General features: G+C 40.5%; 1 protein-coding gene across 3 annotated transcripts in view; it reads left to right on the top strand.

Annotated features, from left to right (window-relative positions):
* elfn1a (extracellular leucine-rich repeat and fibronectin type III domain containing 1a) overlaps window positions 1-21,895 on the top strand; it is an 82,875-nt gene that overhangs the window by 44,364 nt on the left and 16,616 nt on the right. The window contains exon 2 of one of the 3 annotated variants that reach the window (XM_047807639.1): window positions 5,295-5,403. The exons of the other annotated variants lie outside the window; for them this stretch is intronic. The gene's annotated coding sequence lies outside the window, so the exon portion shown is untranslated. The remainder of the gene's footprint in view (window positions 1-5,294; window positions 5,404-21,895) is intronic. 3 annotated transcript variants of the gene reach the window in all.

Here is a 21,895-nt window from a genome sequence, read left to right as displayed (position 1 = left end):
TATCTTTTCTGATTTCTTTGCTAAAATAACTGCCATGTATTAATAAATATACCTCTGTATATACAATCTAACACAAAAATCTTAGTTATTTAGATGATGAGATGTTTTTTTTTTGTTGTTGTAGTAGAGCAGCATTTGAATATCTTGAAATATATCTCGGAATATCTTGGAATATAGACATGGAATATCTTTCTTTTTTCTTTTTTTTTGTGCTATTTTTAGCCTATTGGAGCTTGTTCTTTCTTTTTTTCCCCCTTGAGTTTTGTCTGTTTGCAAGACCAGCACCGTGAACTTTCTCTCTCTCTTTCTCGACCCCTCCAGGGGGGCGATCTTGCAGTGTGACTTCTCACTTCTCGCTTCTCTACCTCCAGGTTGAATGGAGCGACTGAGTCATTCAGTTGTGAAATCAAGTTTACGGAGATCTTCCCACTGCTCTCATCGCCGCTAGTTCACGACAGTCAAAAAAATAAATAAATAAAAATTAAAAAAAAAAAAAAAAGTGACAGCGCCGAAATCGAGTCTGCCTTCTGCCGTAATCTTCTTCTCCTCGTCTTCCACTAAGACGATCCCCACGGAGGATGCATTATCTTTTCCGGAGACGCCACTATGTCACTGTCACTTTCTTGTCCCGTAGCTAAAGGCAGGGTGATTATGTCATCTAAACACTGTGTGTGATGTTTCACTACTGAGTCAGATATAAAATGTTTCCTGATATCGTAAACAGCGAGGCAGGTTTTCGGGGCACAATTTCCCCACCCTGTGGATTTGTGTGAAAGTGAATGGGGCTTTAACATGATCTGAGTACGTGCTCGAATGTAACTTTATATTCATACGTGCAAGAATGGAGCTGCCGCTATAAGAACTGGTATCTTGAGTCTTCATGTCTTCTTAAATGCCAGCTTTTCCTCCTTGAAGCTCACGCCATACCGGACCACGTCTTCAGTATATGTTCACTGGCTCTCAGTAGACACTTCATCCTTTTCAAGGTTACGGTGAATCCGAAGCCAATCCCGGGGACACTGGGTGTGTGGTGGGAATACAACCTGGAGGGCACCCTACACACACTCACACACACTTAGGTGCAATTTTAGAGTTACCAATCTTATTTTTCAAAGGTTGGAAGAAACCTAGAGAACCTGAAGGAAGCCCTGGAGGCGTCTGTTCAGATAGTAACCCGAGTTCAGGATCTTTGAGCTGCTAGGCAGAAACTCTACCCACTGCACAACCCAGAAACATCAATAGATAATAACACATCCAAATATATAAACCGCATAGTAGCTACGTTGCATGTCCGTCTCGTCAAATGTCTCGCTTGTTAGAGCAGTCAATACAGCCTTCGCTGACATTGTTTTCCCTCTTTAATTGTTGAATCTTGTCAAGTTGTTCGAGCTTCACAAATAGACCGACGGAGAGTGGCAGCTGCGAGCTCTTATTTGCTAATTCTGAACTGTCTATTCAACATCCTCTTCATCTGCCAAAGGCTGGCCTTATTCGGAGGATACGATAAGAAAAGTACATAAGGCTGAGCAGAAGAGCTGGATTTTATACTTACATGCTGCTAAGATTGGATCGAGTAGCGCAGCGCAATAAGGTGAAGGAGGCGCTAATTTCATCGCTAATTTCATCGCTAATTTCACACTCGCTTAATCTTGTGAACTCCAAGTGATATTTCTTATCTTCTACTGCTTTGATTGATTTCTTTTTCTTTTTTTTAAGATATGAACTGAATAATTTAGAGGTCTTTTGTTTCTCAAAGATAATTCCTAAACACTTTAAAGCTCCATGATGCAGAGCTAGTAAGTTGTGTATACTCTTGTGTGTATTAAACAGAATATTTACACCGTTTCTTACAACAAAATGATTCAATCTGCCTCCTTAACGTTACTGTAATGAATTATTTAGCTCTAGTATGCTTAAGGGAGATTTGTTGTTTGTTTATAGAAAAGATACCGCCATCAGTTAGCATTTTTTTTTTTTATTATTATTATTGACGAACAGGTTTTAAGGAAAGTGTCTCATGATGGATGACAGAAGTGCCGGAATGAAATCGACTCAAAAGTCCTGCCTGTGAGCTGTCAAGCATGTTCTTTTACTAGTATCAAAATAATGGCAGCAATGTTCTGTATTCGGCTGTTTTTGTGCTTTGTTGTCACGTGTACATCTCTGCATGTGTTAGATCTGAGTGAAGGCAAGTCACTCGGTGCAGGCGGAGAAAGTGGAGAAAAACGAGGCAGAGCTCATGGTCAGTGCACTTTCCATGCACTCATTCCTCAGAAACATATGGGCATCCTTATGAGACTTGTGTGCTTCACTCTCCAGCCATCGCTTGGGAAGAAATCGCACATACCCACTAAGGCTTAGTTGTTTTTTATTTCCAACCCACAGGGGCTGTTCCTTAATTGATTAAACTCAGATGCGCAAAATGTTTTACTCGCTGTGACGAAAAGAAGCGCTGCTTCGAATACCGGTTTAGCATCAGCATCCATGTTTACAGGACACAGTCAGAGGGCTTCTCTCACCCCTCAGGTCTGGTGCAAGCGAGGGGGGGTTAGAGGTAGTAAAGGCCAGGGCAGCTGCGTGCTTGAACCTGCCAAGGACTGTGCTTCCCAGGCTTGCTCAGTGCCATTAAATGGGTCATTGAACAGCTAAATGGAGTCATTATAACGAGTAATTAAAAGAATAGCACCCAAGACTCCGAAACTCTCCTCTGCCTGCCTCTGGGTTCCGCCACCTTTGGGGTTTCGTAGACTCTTGCTTCGTAGCAGCTGCTGGAGGCACTTTCACTGGAATGCAAATCACATCTTTCCCAGCTAATTAAACCGCATTATCAAGGCTTTCGCATTATTGAAATTCTGACTAGGCATTAGATTTTTCCATGGGAAACAAATTCGTTTTGCAAGTTAGACCTTTGAAAGCACTTGTTGGTTTCGTGCTCTGCTGCAGCTTCCAAGTTCAATTTGGTCACAATCAGTTCATTTTGGTAATGAATCATTATTTAGAATCAGAATTCTGTGTGTCAGCTTTGAAAATGCAATAAAAAAAACAGTCTTTCTAAATATGTCCAGTCCCCAGACGAGCAAGGCAAGTTGTTTTTACACAAATCCCTCACTGCCTGAAACGTGATCTCGGTGCAGATTATAATTGACGTTTGCGTAAAATTACTGAGATGCCAATCAGTGTGAAATACATAAACATGCACGAAGAGTACAAAAAGAGTGGAACAAACATCTGCAACATCTGCATAGGGATAATGTCACATTTCAAGAAGAACTTTGGAATGTTTGGAACCTGTATGATCACAAGATTCATTCATTCATTTCCTACCTCTTATCCGAACTTCTCGGGTCACGGGGAGCCTGTGCCTATCTCAGGCGTCATCGGGCATCGAGGCAGGATACACCCTGGACGGATTGCCAACACATCACAGGGCACACACACACACTCTCATTCACTCACACACTCACACACACTACGGACAATTTTCCAGAGATGCCAATCAACCTACCATGCATGTCTTTGGACCGGGGGAGGTAACCGGAGTACCCGGAGGAAACCCCCGAGGCACGGGGAGAACATGTAAACTCCACACACACAAAGCGGAGGTGGGAATCGAACCCCCAACCCTGGAGGTGTGAGGTGGACGTGCTAACCGCTAAGCCACCGTGCCCCCCTCATAAGATTTATATAATAGATTTATATGATATATCTGTAAGTTCAGTTTTTTAGGGGCTTAAACTGGGATTCCAGTCTACCGGCGGATTGGAATTCGACTCATAGGACCTTTTTACTCAGCATAAACAAATGAATTCCATTATGACTGAAAGTTTGCTATAAAATGAGACAGAACTCATCACAGAGAGCAGAAATGGGTTCGATATCAGTATTGACTTCAAATGTTTGTGTGAAAAAAAAACAAAGATTTTATTTTACGTATTTTATTGGAACTTTACTACGAATACTTTGCTCCTAAACAGAAATACAATTCATACAATTTTTTTAAAAACCCAGAGTGTCTACTTTCACAAGAGCCATTAAGTGCCACCGTGGAGTGTGACATGGCAATAATGAAAATTTTTGGAGTGGAAAAGATTCATCTTGTTTTCTTGTTTAAATCAAACATGATTTGTAAATCCAGTTTAAAAGACTGTGTTTATATGTTTATGTGACCAGGTCCGATTTTTTTCTCACCGTAACATGCGCTAGTACTGTATATAGACCGGCTATGCTGAATGACCCCAGACATGAATGAATGTGTGTGTATGGTTGACGGTTACTAGATTCTATTACTACTGGTACTGGTACTACTATTATTCTACATAAGTCATTGTATCAGTGTCTCATGTGCAGGACCGACAACAAGAAAAGTTACACGTTTAGAAAAAGTATTTCTAACTCACTTGTAGTTTAGAATCTCAGCTATGAGGTTCAGTTCAGAGGAAAGAAAGGAATTAATATGTGCAATATGGGCGGTGCAGGAAATTGTGTAGGGCTTAATTAGTCGGTCTTGCTTGCCGATCACAGCCAGAGCTTACGCTGGTTAATTGGAGTAGGGATTCATTAGCATTAGATCAATGTCTGGGGGAAAAAGAAAGAAAGAAAGAAAGATAGAAAGAAATGAATGGCTCATGTGCCAGAGAGGTTGTGTCATGACAGGAAACATTCGCAGGGCCAACCGTCTCGAATCGGCCTTCATCGATCCTCTGTCACACACCGGGCTCGGGATGTTCAGGGTCAGCATTCAGACAGATGGCATTAACGTGCAGTTCAGAGGATGAGGATTGGCGTGTCGGAGTGTATCTAAAAGTGTAATCTAAAAGGAATCTAAGTAATGTCTTAAACATCCGGGAACTGTTAACCAGGCACGAATCAATAGGTAATGATCTATTATAAACCAGATTTATTTATTTAAATGTAGTGTTTTGTTTACGGGATCTGTGGCCCACTTTCACTTTATAATCAGTGGGGATGATAGTAACATTCCAAAAAGTTGAGTTGTGGTTAAAAACAAACCCTGATGAATAAACTATGAGTTCATTTGTACACAATAACAGCTTTTATAGCTTTTTAGACATGGTTTGGTTTCTATTGTAAAATATCCCCATTAAAATTAAACAGGGAAGAATTGAACAGTGTCTTTTTAAAACCTTTTTGTTTTTTCTCTCTCTCATCAATTTCTTGCATTCATTTTAGGATCTGAAATGTCCAGGCTATATTGAAAGACCGTTTGTCTTCTCTTTTCAAATCTGTGAGCAAGATAAACAAATCTAACCCACTGGGTTTTTGTGCTTTTCCAGAGAGAAAGAGAGAGAAAAAAAGACAGAGAGACTGAGAAAGAGAAAGAGCTGCTGATGAAGGGGTGAGAGATGCGTGTTCTCAAAGGAGTGTTTAACCTGAGCAGCAGGGGTAAGTCCGGTCTGGCACGACTCCATACCCCTATCTGTAGCACAGTGAGAAAGTGCCCGGCTTTTTACCGGCTCCTCATTAATGCATAAGGGAATAGTTCGAAAACTTTATATAAGTGTTATAATGACTGCATGTACTGTACGTAGCCTTCTTTTCCTAATTTACACTAGAGCACGTTCTGTGTTTTTATGTCAAGTAAATACGATTGAATAACTTAATCCGATCATATCTATATACTGCATGAAGTTAAAGAACAGGAACTAATAGTACTAGATACAGTAATTAGTACTTCTACTAATACAGGGCATGTGGTGGCCTAGTGGTTAAGTTGTTGGGCTACCAATCTGAAGGTTGTGAGTTCGATCCCTGAGCAAAGCCCTTAACCCTCAATTGCTCAGTAATATAATATAAATATGAGATAATGTAAGTTGCTCTGGATAAGAGTGTCTACCCGATGCTGTGAATGTACTAATAAATACAGCTTAAAAAAAAATAATATATCAACACGTGATGAGTTACATTGACAAAATTCGTTTTTGTACATTCAACACTATTTGATTGATTAACTGGAGGAGAGAACAGCGATAATGTGGCTGTTGCTCCACCGACCTGGGTTCGATCTTCTATTTCGGTGGAGCAACAGCCACATTATCGCTGTTCTCTCCTCCAGTTAATGACTTAATTGTGTTCATTTACGTTAATTCTATAGCTACAGTTCCCTCAGTACCGAAGTCCTCACGAGATTTCAGAAAGTAATCGGTTAATACTACGTTCGCTCGACATGGTTCTGTCAGGTAATTACTTACGAACCTGTTTCAATTTTGTTTAGTATAAGCAATGTAATCATGTTCTGATGAGAAAATTAATATTCTTATTGAAACGTCTTCTTTTTTTTTCTTCCATCTGCCCGGAATGACAGCATTTAAATGAAAACCCAGTACAACGTGTCTCACTAAGGTGCTTACTGACCGTCGTCCGCTTCAGTGCCCCTTCGAGTAGATTGTATACCGTTTCAGGAGCAAACTATAGTCCCTGAATGGCTGCTTTAATGCATATGAAGGTCATTCTGTGGATAGTAGCACTGACATCCTGGAAGAAAGCTCTCTCATCAGAAGAGTCAGTCAGTATAACTGGGTATTGATTTCAAATGACCCTTGACTCTAAGCGGACAAGTGGACCGGCGAGTGCCAGCGAATTAGCATTCAGCATAACAGAGTCACATGATTATTTTCCTTAATACGTCAGCTTTCTATAGGGAAAAAGTTTGAATATTTAATGAGGTAAAATCTGGTTAGTTATAGGCATCTTGCAAGTTCCTACCTGCTGGCAGTTTTTTTGCCTTTAAGGCCTCTTCTGTGCCGGCTGCTTGCCCACATCTGTCTTCAAGTCTCGGTGCCTGCATTCTGTCTCAAACTAGCTGATGCAACGTGGGGCAACTGCATACAGATGAGACTCAGCTTTTGGTTCGTACATAAAGAAGCTTAGAGCAGATCACATCTAAAAGTTTGAATTACCTCAGCGATGAAGGCATAACAATTAAACCGTGTCAATCCTCGCGTAACGTAGCAGTGTTTTCTAATGGAACTAATGAATGACAAATGAACAGTGAATATTTTATCAGCTCTTAACATTAACAGTAATGGTTATGTGAATGAACTGTTAAAAGAAATAAAACTATTATCTATCTGCCTGTGTCAAATAGTATAATCCATTGTGTCAAAGTGAAAATAAAAATCTAGAGTAAAACAAACAAACAATGAAAAAAACCAAGAAAACTGATTGAGTTTACATGAGGCACATGATACAGTATCAGCTCAATAGGACCCTATCACTGTCTGTATATGTGTGTGTGTGTGTGTGTGTGTGTGTGTGTGTGTGTGTGTGTGTGTGTGTGTGTGTGTGTGTGTGTGTGTGTGTGTGTGTGTATGTGTGTGTGTATATTTTTTCTATATTTTTGGTATAAAAAGGACTGAATCTGAACAACGAGATCTAGAAGTCTATTTATGTGCAAGGAAATGGACAGAATGAAATGAACATGTGTTTACAAAAATAAAGGATTTTAATTCAGAGCCTAGGGGGGGCACGGTGGCTTAGTGGTTAGCACGTTCGGCTCACACCTCCAGGGTTGGGGGTTCGATTCCCGCCTCCGCCTTGTGTGTGTGGAGTTTGCATGTTCTCCCCGTGCCTCAGGGGTTTCCTCGGGGTACTCCGGTTTCCTCCCCCGGTCCAAAGACATGCATGGTAGGTTGATTGGCATCTCTGGAAAATTGTCCATAGTGTGTGAGTGTGTGAGTGAATGAGAGTGTGTGTGTGTCCTGTGATGGGTTGGGACTCCGTCCAGGGTGTATCCTGCCTCGATGCCCGATGACGCCTGAGATAGGCACAGGCTCCCCATGACCCGAGAAGTTCGGATAAGTGGTAGAAAATGAATGAATGAATGAATGAATGAATGAATTCAGAGCCTGAGCAAAAACATTTGAGATGGAGGTCCCGTGGCCAGGTTCAGACTTAAATCTAAGTTCCCATATATATAACACTACTACTACTACTACTACTACTACTAATAATAATAATAATAATAATAATAATAATAGTTCATGTATAATCTCTTGGTAGAATTTGATAATTAATTGCCTCATACAATCCACTCAATAGCTTTACGTGTGTCTGTTGTGTCTATTTCGTTTGATTCTTGTCTCGCGCCATCTCACATCCCTGATAAACAAGTGATAAATGAGAAGAACATTGTTACAGCAGAACAACAGCATTACAGCCGTTCAGAGATTAGAGCACGCTTAGAGCCTGGCATCAGGTAACTAGGTTACTAGGCTAATATTATATGTAAGCCTAGGAAGAGAAAACCAGATATAGACTCATAACTCTTTATCTGCACAGCTTTCAGGCTGTAGAATAATCATTTGTTCAGAACAGAAGAACAGCAATATGAATGCCCACACACACATTAGAGGGATCTCGTCTTTAATAGTCACGCATTCTCAGTCTCAAGCCTTAAACACACAGGGTTTGAGTTAACTATGTGTTTCTAGAGCAGCAATATTTGTTAATATGAGAATTTCTTTTCTCAGATGTGGCCCATGTATAATACCTTCTTCTTTTTTTTTTTTTTAAAGGATTATGACTGATTATTGCAATCGATCGTCATCCTGCTTAGATTCGACAAACATAATGCACATTTTTTTCCACATCCAAGAGCCATGAGTGAAAAAAGATGGCCGGTCTTATTCTTTGTGTTAATAACATTAATGTAGTGTAAGTTTGGCTCTTTAGAATCGTGACTGTATTTTATGTCAAGGACCAGACTTCCTGGATGACTGTCAGAAATGGCTTCACTCCTACTTACTGTTTATACAATATGTGCAGTGCCTCCGGAAAGTATTCACCCCCTAGTGATTATTCCACTTTTTGCTGTGTTGCAATGACACACCGATATATGAGAAAATATTAGAATGGGATTTTTGTCTGTTCCTTTTTGATTTCCTCTACAGAAATAAAAGGCAATAAATTATTTAAATTTGTTCACAATAAAGTAATATCCAAACACTGCAGCAACTAATCCCCCGGAGTTGATACTCTGTGCGCATTCGGCTGTTTGCAGCGTTTCTAGCTTGGAGATTTCTCGGATGTGTCTGTAGGAGTTTTGCACATTTTGCTTTTGCAAATTTTCTCGCAAATTAGATGGAGAACACTAGCAGACGGCAATTTTCAGCTCGTTTTCATTTGGATAAATGATGTCTTTCCCGGACTCGAATCCGCTTCTTAAAACAAGTTCCTTCCAACAAATTGCTTGTACCGTATTTGGCTTTCTCCATGTTGTTGTTGCTGCCAGCAAGCTTTCTAGATCCTCCTCCTGAAAAGCAGCCTCACAGTGCTACCACCACCATGCTTGATGTTACCAGGTTGTTGGGTCTGTATTTGGTCTGTGACATACTGGATGCTTTGCTTTTAGACCAAAGAGCTCAAAAACATTTTTGGAAAAGCCCTTGGATCTTATCACATGCCTTCTAGCAAACTCCAGGCATGCCTTCATATTAGTCTTATTGAGAACTTTCTTCCTTCTGGACATTCTTCCCCAGAGACTAGATCTGTGTTGGAGCTTGTGATATTGTTGAGATCTGGACAAGTTCTTCTATTTTTCCCCCAGTGTGCTCTGTAACCTCTCCGGTGTGTAGCTTGGGCTTTTCTCTAACAGTTGATCTTGGCTTGTGCTCCTCAGTGGTGCTCCTAGTGCTCCTTTGCTGATCTATTTGATAAACTTATCCCCCTTGTTTCGTCCAAACAAGTTAATCTAGAAGCATCACAGGAAGTTCTTTGGTCCTTATGACACAGCAGGACTGATTTAACCTGGCGTAGTAGCTGTGAGACTTCCCAAAGGTTCATAAAGTATAGGTTATGAACTGGTATATGGTAGCCTAGTGGTTAAGGGGTTAGTTCAGAAGGCTGCAGGTTTAAATCCCAGGTCCACCAAGCTGCCACTGCTGCCACTCCTCAATTTGTTGTAAGAAATAAAATAAAATGTAAGTCCTCTGGGTAAGGGTGAGTGCCAGTGACCACACTAAGCTCGGCCTCGCATTTAGTTGTCTACTAAATTTTAATGTATAACAGCACTTATAACTTGATCAAGTTTTTTCTTTAGTTTAATAGTAGTTACATTCAGCTAATGTATCATATTCAGAGAATATTATACCATATGATTATATCACTTATACATACATTATATAAAGCATATGAACACTTCCTCCCCATAAGCGCTTAGCTGGAGGTGAAGGGCAAAATTTATGGTGTGTGAAGGTTCATGTTGCTCTTTTGTCCTTTAGAGTTACTCTCAGAACCAGAGCCTTCATCTGTGTTCGTTGTCCCTAGTTCTGTCAAACATATGACCTACAGCTCTTACACTCGAAGGGTCCATAGATCATTACTACACCATTTATGTGTCTCTGATATGAAACGACCAGAAAAGACCATCATAGCTACATGCTGGGAAACTTAATTCACAAACAGGTAACAGTTTCACCACCGAGGAGCTTAGGTTTTTTTCATACTTCTGGAAATCAAACCGCTTTAACGCCATCATTGTCCAGGAGCGAGCTGTGCTGTCCCTCAAGCCACCAGGGCCATTAGCACTCCTGTACAATCATCTTATCTACACGGGGCATGAAAAAAACGAACGACATGCCATATCAGCCTAAAGTAATTGTTCATTTCTAATGACTTATATTTAGAGAGTGAGCTGCAGCATTCAGTGAGAGAGAAGAGGATTAATAAAAGCCAATTGGCGGGAGCCGTGGTGGCTTATCAGCCCTCATGTAATTTCCACTTTCCGGAATGCGAATGAATCAGGGACACGTCTGCTCGGTATTGCACAGCAATTTGTTCACGAACTCTACACAAACCAGATACCATCAACAGTTTAAAGATATATTTTTTATCCCGTTACATATTTGTAAAGCTCGGTCCATCTTTCACCGTTCGTTCACCGTCTTGTAAATTCAGACATCTCTGAGGCAGTCGTATTACTGGTGAGGTGGTGTGTATTTACAGAGGTCACACGGGCACATCGGTGACCTTATGATTTATTTGAAGTACCTTCATCACCAGCGGTAAAGCAAACATCGCTACCCTTTATATAGTGAACTCCTTTTTACCTAGCACTGACTGGAAAGGGAACGAAAGATCCACGTTCATCAACAAGCTTACAATAGTTTAGTGTGTGACTCTGACATTGCTTTTTATCTTATATCCAGAAAAAAAATCACTGTTTGGAATATTAATACTAATTAACATCAGCGAATACGACTGGCCTCGAATGGAGGTTTAATTAAAGGCGGGGTCTCTCATTTTTGAAAGCCAATGTCGACATATAAAATCACCAAAACAAACACGCCCCTAACCCAAATGGGTCCCGCCCCTGTATCGATAGCTCCGCCCACACATACATACGTAACCCAGGCAACGAATGGAAATAAACGTGTCTTTATCATAGCTGAAGGGAAGAACAATACGATTGTAGATAAACAAACAAGCAAAAATGCCACACAAGCATAATCATGTAAAGGACAAAGGCATATATTAGTTCTGTGTAAAAAAGCAAAACCAACGTTACTCACCTATCGAGAAGGAAAAAAGCGCCTCGGCGTCTTAAGTAAAGTCGGCCACATATTCACAGGTCGGAGTTTCCCGAGTCGATAACTCCTGAGCTAAACGCTGTTACTACACAAAAGGCGGTTGTAGCTGCCTCTCTACATTACTACGATAGAAAAGAGGTGTTATTTGTGTAGTAACAGCGTTTAGCTCAGGAGTTATTGACTCGGGAAACTCCAACCTGTGAATATGTGGCCGACTTCCTGCTCCTTCAGTTCTCTCCAGCGCTGGAAAGCTGATCCTATATTAACACGTCCTACTTCTTGCCTTATCGTAAGTCTTTCTTCTCTTTCTTTCTTTGTTTTTATCCCCCATGTCGATGTTAAAACCGCTTTCTGCTAATGTCACACATGCGCACTGAACACTCTCTCCGCCCATATTGAAAAGACACGCCCCTTTCTGCTCATTGGCTACACGTTCGTTTTGTTTTTGTTTATTTTTCGGCCCGACTCAGTTTTCTGAAGCATTTTATTAAAAATCGGTGACCCTGCCTTTAAGAGGATTCTTTCTTTTCTGTTATATACTATAAGTTATTAGAACTCTTAAATCTCTTTAAAACCTCTGCTTTGTATTTCATTTACACAGCACTCAAAATCCCGCTTTATACATTTTATATAGAACAAACCTGAACTCCAGAAGAATTAAGGCACCAGATATTTATTTTTTTTAGATTCTTAATGCAATGAATTTAATTATTCGAGTCTCTTAAGTAAATGGAAAAAAAAAATGCCTGCTCCCTGAGCTCGTTAATCGGCACGATACGGCCGTTTGCGAAACCCCAGAGTTGTCTTTTCATCTCTGTATGTCATTCAGCTTTTATTCAACATACACTCAAGAGTTAATAACATATTTGTCCAAAGGTGGGAGCTGCCTCCAGAATCCCCTGCATTCGTGTCTTCTCCGTTCCCCAGCAACAGCCATTTTTCAAACAGTGTGTACAGCGTGTCATGATGAGTGCTAGAGGCATGGCTGAGCACACACTCCAATGCTCTGTGACCAGAGTTAATGATAATGTTGGTGAACTATCACCATGCTAATGGTCTGAATGCACTGTGACAACATTTACCCACAGCCACTTATTGTTGCTCCCTTTCTCCTTCATGACAAGACGGATGAAGGCCTCTTTTGTAACCTTGTGTGAGGAACAACCATTAAAAAAAAGGGCTTGGTGTGTACTATATGATTAACGATGGGAACAATTGAGTCGTCCTGAGCTTGGCGATGAGCCGTTCATGCGTGTGAAAGAATTTAGAGTGAGGAAGGCAAAAACGAAGCAAAAGATCATATGATGAATATGAATTTTAGAGACAATCGACATAAAATTGGATGAAGCAGATGTGGCTTGGCCTTCTGTCATGACCCGGTATAAACAGCGTCCTTTCATATTTAACTAACATTTGCCATTATCTCTTTTCCCACATTAAGCTCTCTCCTGCTAGACCAGTCCGTGCATGTGCGGTGAAGTAAAAATCGTTACTGGCTCTGCTTTAAATGATTACTTTACACCAGAGTGCTAAATTAGATAACAGCACATGGCTGCAGGTACTCCTTTAGAATGATCTGATTTGTATAATGGTAACTCTGCTTTATATTTCAGTTCTGATCAGCAACAGTAGAACGGCTTCATAGCCCCTGCATCAAAATGTGAACACGAATCGAGTAGAAACTTATGTAACGTATCTCTAATGGCCTCAAAAACAGCCATATCCTGACCTGAGTATGTTTTTTTTTTAAACCCAGCACCGTTAGACCGACACCTGACGTTCATTTTTGTTTAAGCGGACCAAGACTGAAAGAAAAATAAGGCTTACTTCACCTAAGCCTTTGTAGCTGTTGAATATAAAATGGCAGCTATAGTATAGTTATAATTAAGGGAACACACTGATACCCAAACATATTGTAATTCTCCCTAAACTGAGCTCTCGTGATATTATTCGAGTGTACAATGTCATGATCAAAGAACTGCCGACTGTTCGGTTCTTTGAACACATCAAGAAAAGGAACTGCAGCATCAATGTAAAATACAACTACCCTGAGAACACAACTTCATATAAAATTCAGAACGAGGGGTTCGTTATCAGAGGCGCACAGCAGCAATGATGCTAAGCAAGAAAAAAAGCACTAGGTGAGTCGAAATAACAGCATCTACCCCGCGTGTCGTTCTTGATGATGATGATGATGATGATGATGATGATGATGATGATGATTAGCCTTTTAAGTGTTGACGAAGGATTCAAATGTAATGGATAGAAGTAAATAAAAAGAAGAAACTTATTTTAATTTAAAATCATAATTTAAAAAAATGTCATGATTGTACAACCTGGATTTGTACATTATGATGCTTATTCAAACCATCACGGGGAAGCTGAATAAACACACCGGTTATTCAGTGACCCAGTGTCCCGTGGCGTTTTCCTAGGTGAGCGGATTTGTAATTAAAGCTGGCAGATCGCTGAAGCACAAAACACTGATGTAATAATGTCTTACTGGTTTAAAAAGTTAGAATAATATAATAATAAATAGAGCTCAGGATCAAACCAAAGAAAAGTCACTCAAAGGGTTTTGGAGGTTGTGCATCCAGTCTATCGTACCAGCTTCCCCTTCAGGGGCGGGCAAGGTTCTGGTAGTTCTAGAACTAGGTTTATTCCATTTACTGTATTATTAAACAAAGATTAAACAAACCTTCCAGAGATGCCAATCAACCTCCGGTGGAGGAAACCGGAGTACCCGGAGGAAACCCCCGAGGCACTGGGAGAACATGCAAAATCCACACACACAAGGAGGAGGTGGGAATCGAACCCCCGACCCTGGAGGTGTGAGGCGAACGTGCTAACCACTAAGCCACCGTGTCCCCCCCTCGGGGGTTTCCTCCGGGTACTCCGGTTTCCTCCCCCGGTCCAAAGACATGCATGGTAGGTTGATTGGCATCTCTGGAAAATTGTCCGTAGTGTGTGAGTGTGTGAGTGAATGAGAGTGTGTGTGTGTGTGTGTGCCCTGTGATGGGTTGGCACTCCGTCCAGGGTGTATCCTGCCTCGATGCTCGATGACGCTTGAGATAGGCACAGGCTCCCCGTGACCCGAGAAGTTCGGATAAGCGGTAGGAGATGAATGAATGAATAAACAAACCTTATGCTTAGAATTGATTCCTGAATGGTGGAGTTTCTAAACCAGATTAAACCAGATTTTTCTTGCTAGTGGCTCACATCTGGTATCAGTATCAGTATTGGTAAGTAACCCCATTCACCCAGACTTGTTTGAAAAAAACACAATGGTGTTTGATGCAGTTGTGCATCCCTAGATATAGCTGATACTAAATAAATTATATGCCAGTTTGTTCACCTTGTGCTTTAGGGGCTTCCTCAGGGTACTCCGGGTTCCTTCTCCAGTCTACGGACGCGTGTTATCGGCCGATCGGCATCCCTAAATTCTCTGTAGTGTGTGAGAGTGTGTGCGATTGTGCCCCGCGATAGACTGGCACCCCACCCAGGGTGAATACTCCCACCTTCACCTCCATGACTGCCTTGTGCCCTGAGTCCCTTGGTATAGGCTCCTGACTTCCTGCAACCCTGTGTAGGATAAGCGCTAATAGAAAAAAGAATGCATGGCAAAACTTCATCATAACCGTTAAAGCGGCAACTTGCATCTTTAGCACAGCTTACCCAGAGGTCTGTCTCAAAGCAATCTATATTCATTTTCAAAGTGATAAGACGTTTTTGTTGGTTAAACGGGTAAAAGATCGTGCCACAGTCAGTACCATGCATTACATTCACCTATAGACTGTTTAGGTCATGATGATGCATCCTGCTCCTTCCGACCGTCGCCTATTCATTCGTGTCTCTTTTATGCACTCTTGAAAAAAGACGAGATTCAGACTCAGAATCTGATCTGACTGACTGATTCTGTAATAGTGTCAGTCCTATCTGTGGTTTAGTTGCATGCCTATTGATTGCAGAGATTTTTTTTTTTTTAAATCTGTCTCAGGAGTATTTTCTTTCAGACAGAAGCCATAATGGTAATAGCTGTATGATGCACGCTGTGATGTCAGAGCCGAAATAAAGGAGAGGTATCGTGTGAAGTGGGGAAAGTGCCATCTAGTGGCACAGTGGCTTTGCTCTTCCAGAACAATCATGCATGTTTTCTTTCTCTTTTTTTTTTGGACTTTCTGGTGTTAATAGCATTGTGGATCGAATCACATGGTGGCAAAGAAGTGGAGAGATTTCTGTTATTTTACATGAGGAAAAGTCAGACTCAAGGCCGACTAATAAAACATTATCAGTTTGGCTTCACGGCGCTAACTGTGTGCATGTGGTATAGTGATACTTCTTTCTGGTGCATGAAGGAGGCAGAATTTATCTTCAATGAGCCAAATGAGAGCAAAATTCATTTATAGGGTCTGCTTGAGGCCATGATTTGGAAGCAGGCCACATCTGCTTGGAAAGGTTCGAAGGAAGCAAAGCTGATAGCCTGTGGTTGAGCTAATGTAGTGCACTGCTTCAGAGAGGGAGCGGTGCCAAGTGTGATCAGGTGATGCCATCTGATATATGAGAGCTCCTTACTATCCCTCCCTATAAGAGGCAATGCCTTTTTTCACATAGTAGTGATTTGCAGACTTCTTTTCCTCCCAGAGACTAAAAAGTACAACCAAACCAAACCAAACAAAACAAAGCAAAGAGAGATACGTTGACACCGGATCACACTCGCTCACACTCCCAGAACGGTGTGTATATAGTGTCAATATCAACATTGCCCACAGGATTTTCAACTCTGTTGCTTATCAAAAAAAAAAAAGAAAAAGCTCCACGTTTAAAAGTCACGATTCCACCGAAAGGTTAAAATTCTGACATTTAAAACGTTATCCATCAAATATGTACAGCTAGACCTTTTCTACGGATATCAAACCAAGCCCCTTAGGTAACTGATCAAGGCAGATATCTAGCTTCCCTTCTGACCACTACTTGTATTCATGATCCTTCATTCAAATATAACAGCAGCGTTTCTAAAGAGCGACAGATCACTCTAACACTCTTGAACCCTCTCATGAGGTATGGTAAATATTGGTGGCTCGGTGTAGCGGTGGTTCATTAGTTTGTTTGAGCAGGCAAAGTGCCTGTGGATGTAATAGTGTGAGCTTGGCTGAGGAGGAATGTGGGCTGTGGTCTCCTGGGGACGAACGGAGGCAGAAGAACAGCTGCACCCTTTGAAGGAGGTGATGGGGATAGAGTGGTTGTTTGGCTGACTCATTTCTCTGTTGGATGACGGAACCTCAGGATATCTGTAGAGGTACGAAATGGGTCCCGCTAGTCAAATCTAACGAGGGGAATTTTGGCAGGTGTTGCAGGACAGGGAAGCACGATGGCAGCGATAATAATACAGGAGTGTTTTCTACACGATAAAACAGACAAGTCAATCCCAGTTTAAGAGCTTTTGTTGTATCTCAAGAGCCATCCGGGTTTTCAACACTGTTTTCCTTGTGATAGGAAGCTGACAATTTGAACATCAGCAATAAAGAAACAAATGCTGTATTGAGTGTGGCTGATGCTGAAATATTGAAATACACTCTACTTTATGTCAAACTGTTTTCTTTAATAAACAGCCCGTTGCCAAAAAACAGACCGTTATAACAGGCAGACAGACAGATGGTGGTTTGTCTTCTCTTCCACCATATATTATGATAAACAAATGGTACCTGTTGTGCTGTTCTCCTCTCCCCCCAGCCACCCCTGCTCATACCCTTCAGTACTCGTGCCTTGCTTCCGTCTACTCTGTGCCCTCAGGAATATGGCATGTCAAATGATTTCATCTCGTAAAAAAAGGGAGGAAAAACAATCTTATTTCCCAAACCGTCCATCTGGCAAGACAGCCCGCAATGTTTATATTCACATTCAACCAATTCGCTGCTTCTGTCAGCTCTCTGCAGTTTTCATCAGCATGGATAGATCACATGTGGGCTGTGGAGGTGGAGGGTTTGGAAATTTTCTTGCAGGCCCAATGTCCTCGCTGCCACGCCGTTCTCTGCATGATTGATTCCGTTTCTTCTTCCAACATCCACTCACTGAGCGTTTCCTTCACTCTTTCCCTCTCAGCTACCATTTGCTATTCATATTGTATTTCCCATGCATGGAAGAAATGAATTTAACTGGAACAGATCACACACACAACACAGAAGAGGATGATGTCTACAAGCACTTGCTCAGCTCCTGTCTTCCTGCTGGATCCGTCTTTCTGCTGCGCAGGAAATGGAAATACAGTACAGTATGAACAATGGGTAGAAAAGCAAAGGTTTCTGTAGTCTGGCAGCTGAAAGATGACTGCGTGGAGCCTGAGATTATCACACGGCCATATTGCAAAAACGATGTCGAATTTTTAAAAAAGGGTAAAGTATTCAATACTGTGCTACCATTTAGACCGACTTACACTCGCAGCACCGTAGAGCTGATATAATGTAATATTATGATGTAATATTGATGAAAAGCAGCGAGGAGTGAGATACGTCTCCAACCGGATCTTATCTGAAACAAGTGAAAATTGCTCTGATTAGTGAAACAGAGGCATAACAGGTTTCAAAAACAAACAATAGATCTACATCTAACTAATAATAATAATAAAAAAACAAATAAAGCTAATTGATTATGAAATAGTCATATGAAAAAAAAACAACATATTCCTGATTGTAAGAGCAAATATGTGCTGAATACTAATCAAAAAGCTACGACTAGCTTTACACTCACTCTCATTCATTCACTACCGCTTATCCGAACTACCTCGGGTCACGGGGAGCCTGTGCCTATCTCAGGCGTCATCGGGCATCGAGGCAGGATACACCCTGGACGGAGCGCCAACCCATCGCAGGGCACACACACTCTCATTCACTCACACACTCACACAATTTTCCAGAGATGCCAATCAACCCACCATGCATGTCTTTGGACCGGGGGAGGAAACCGGAGTACCCGGAGGAAACCGCTAAGGCACGGGAAGAAATTGCAAACTCCACACAGACAAGGTGGAGGCGGGAATCGACCCCCCCAAATCTGGAGGTATGAGGTGAACGTGCTAACCACTAAGCCACCGTGCCCCCCACTAGCTTTAGAGTTTATTAGTAAATATTAACAGAAGAAATACTATATCACAATCACACCATACCTCCATCTTTTATACCTTAAAAATACACAAAGTTAAAATGATGATTAAACATCTAAACGTTTCCTGCATTTCAATTGTTTTTTTCTTTTAATATCAAATGCTGTGAATTACATATGAAACAACTTCGAAACAAGCCCTGATAGTGTTTTTCAACGGAAAGTGAGATCGTCCACCAGTTCGAAGTATAAATGAATGAATGAATGTGTGTGTTAATGTGCATGAGGTGTTGAGATGTTTAGTTTGGTGTACTGGGAACTTTTGGCCCGAACAGTATTTGCTCTACGGGGAATTTGGCCCCAAGTCAAATAAAACTGATGACCTGTGGTGTAGAGTGAATTATTTCAGTGAAAAATAGCTTGGAGCTCAGAGTATCATTTTGATTGTGGTTGGAATATAAATCTGCAATATTCTGCACACAAGTTATGAAAAAATTTCCCTGAAGGCTGTTATGTTAATGTGAAATTAATTTTTCTGATCATCTTTCTTTATCCTGTAGCTGTTGATGGAGGACTTAAACACCAAAAAAATGCAGCATGGAAATATACACCACACCGCGTGTTCATTCGAGAGGAGAATAAAGAAAATAGCTTGATAGAGCACTTAATAGAGCGTTCAACCCCAACATTTAACCGTCACTTAATAACACCAGGGGTATCGGGGTTAAATGGTGTCTATCGCCTCCGGAAGATGTTTCCATGCTATGAAGCAAAATTCCATAATCTATAACAGGTCTATTATAATATGAATGACCAACTCGTTCCCTCACATACTGTACATTACTCATTTAACTATAAATCTCCTGGCCACATATATTTTTTTTTTATTGTAATCTTGCACATCTACTCCAAAATGAAGTGTTTAAATGACTAGCTTAATCGAGTACTTAGCAAGAAGATTAGGACACAGACTAGAAAACAGGAAGAACATTTTTAATTTGAATTTCTAATGTTTCAGCGTAAAAATGAGAAGCCAATTACTTAAAGACGGCTCTGACGTTTTAAATCGTCCGCCGTCGCTCGCTGTTTTTTAAAATATCCACATCCTCTACATACTGTAGAACAGCACAGTGGAAAAGAAGACAAGCTTTTCTGAATTTCATCTGCTTTATTTGTTCATAATTGTTGATCTGAAGTGTCTTCGCAAAAGGGTTGCATATATATATACACACACACACAGTATATATATCTATAAAAAAATAAAGAAAACTATTGAACATTAGAATCATGTATCCCTACAATATTTGTGTCTATTAAATTTCCAGTGGCACAACAAGCCATTTTTATTTTTTTATATTTAATCTTGCCCTGCCATTATTCGTGTAATTGTTTATGGAATTGAACTGATTTTTGGTTTTAGACTAATCCCTGTTGTGCCCGCGAGCCCTACATGCAGGCTTTGTGTCTGTGGTATAGTGAAGAATCGCTTACGCAGATGCTGAGGTTTTGTAAGAGTTTTTCATGGTGGCTGTACAATGCCCTTGCATTATTTTCTGCTGTGTCATTTGAGTAACTAGGAATCAGTACGCAGGTGACTCAGGCAATGCCCTTTATTGTACATTTAAGGTGAATGTGTGGCGAATATTGCTTTCTATTTTTATGTATAAATGTAATGTTGATCCACTTTATATATATATATATATAAATTTTTATATATATATATACATATCTCATTAGATGGATCACCTGGGTTTATGCATTCAGTATGGGGCATCGTGTGTGTGTAGGCAGCTATGACCTGAGTCAGCAGTGGAGGAGAAGCTCGCTTCCTCCACCCCACCCAGGCTGTTCCTAAGAACTGACTGCTGGGTTGATGGACTGGAAAATTGCATTAAAGTCTGCAGGTTTCTTTTGTGCCATTTTCGTGCTTACAAGTGCTGAATTGAATTAACGCAGAGTTACAGACTGACAACATTTTGGTCACAAACCAGGTGCAGTGCAGACTGACTGTTGTCTAGTTTATTGGTAATTACTTGAAAGGATGATTATGATGCCAGGAAGTTTGCAGCCTTCCAAAAGTCAGTAGGGGGCAGACACGATCATTCATTAATTCTGTTATATTGTTTTAGTATAACACACACACACACACACACACACACACACACACACACACACACACACACACACACACACACACACACACACACACACAGTATATATAAATATATATACAAAAGAGAGACATCCATCTTTGTTGCATCTAAAATAATAACAATTATTCATTGGACATTTGCTAACTGTTGAATACATAGATGTGTTTTTGTTACTAATCCCTTAAAACATTTTTTAAACATCTTGATAACATATCAGCTAATCTGATTTATATTATTGCTTTGTAATTAAAATGATATGCAACACTGGACTGTGTCTGGAACGGTCTATGTTTGCCTTAAGACAGGGTGTGTACCAAGCTTTTTGTGGTCTTTTTAATGAGCATAATCCTCTCTAAGTGCTCTTAATCTCCTGAATAATTAATTGTCTGACATTTAACTTTTTGCTCCTTAAATTGTTCTGCCTCTGCAGCAAGACATTTTGAACCCATTTGGAAACACCGCGGCTAGGGAGAACAATAATGCCTAATGAGATCGTGATGGAACTGAATTTAGCTAAATTAAATAACTCTCGTTTCACAGCGTGGAGATTATGGCACGTTCCTCAGAAAGTGTTGAACTTTATATTTGGAATCAGATTCAGATGAAAAAATGTACTATGACCAAATTAGGTGTATATACACGTAAACAAGGTTCCCAAAGAATACAAAAAATACAAAAAAATCAGTGGTAGCAATTAAAAAAAAACAATGAATGAATCAATGAATGATTGAATCAATCAATCGACCGATCAATCAACTCTTCAAACGATCAATTAATCAATCGTTCAGTTACTTTAATTAAATGTGAGTCTCTCCACCACCAACAACATTTGACCTTGCTTTGATTCTGTTTGGGTTTCCGAAATCTAATCAGTTCTTCTGTTTACAATGATTCTGTTCATTCATTCTATTCGTTCTTGATATATCCCCTTATTATCTCAGACAGATGGACAGTAGAAATGAAGGACGGACAAACAACCCAAAAACATACTGTAGATATTAATAGAACATCCTGAAGTCACCAACATTTTACTGTCTGAACAGCGGTACGATTTATTTTTATGAATTCCATCATCACTCATCGATTTATGGTTGATTTCAA

This window comes from Tachysurus fulvidraco, chromosome 24, assembly GCF_022655615.1.
Source record: "Tachysurus fulvidraco isolate hzauxx_2018 chromosome 24, HZAU_PFXX_2.0, whole genome shotgun sequence".
Classification (NCBI taxonomy): Eukaryota; Metazoa; Chordata; class Actinopteri; order Siluriformes; family Bagridae; genus Tachysurus; species Tachysurus fulvidraco.
The sequence above is the reverse complement of the archived record's forward strand: the minus strand, read 5'-3'. Positions and strand labels throughout refer to the sequence as shown.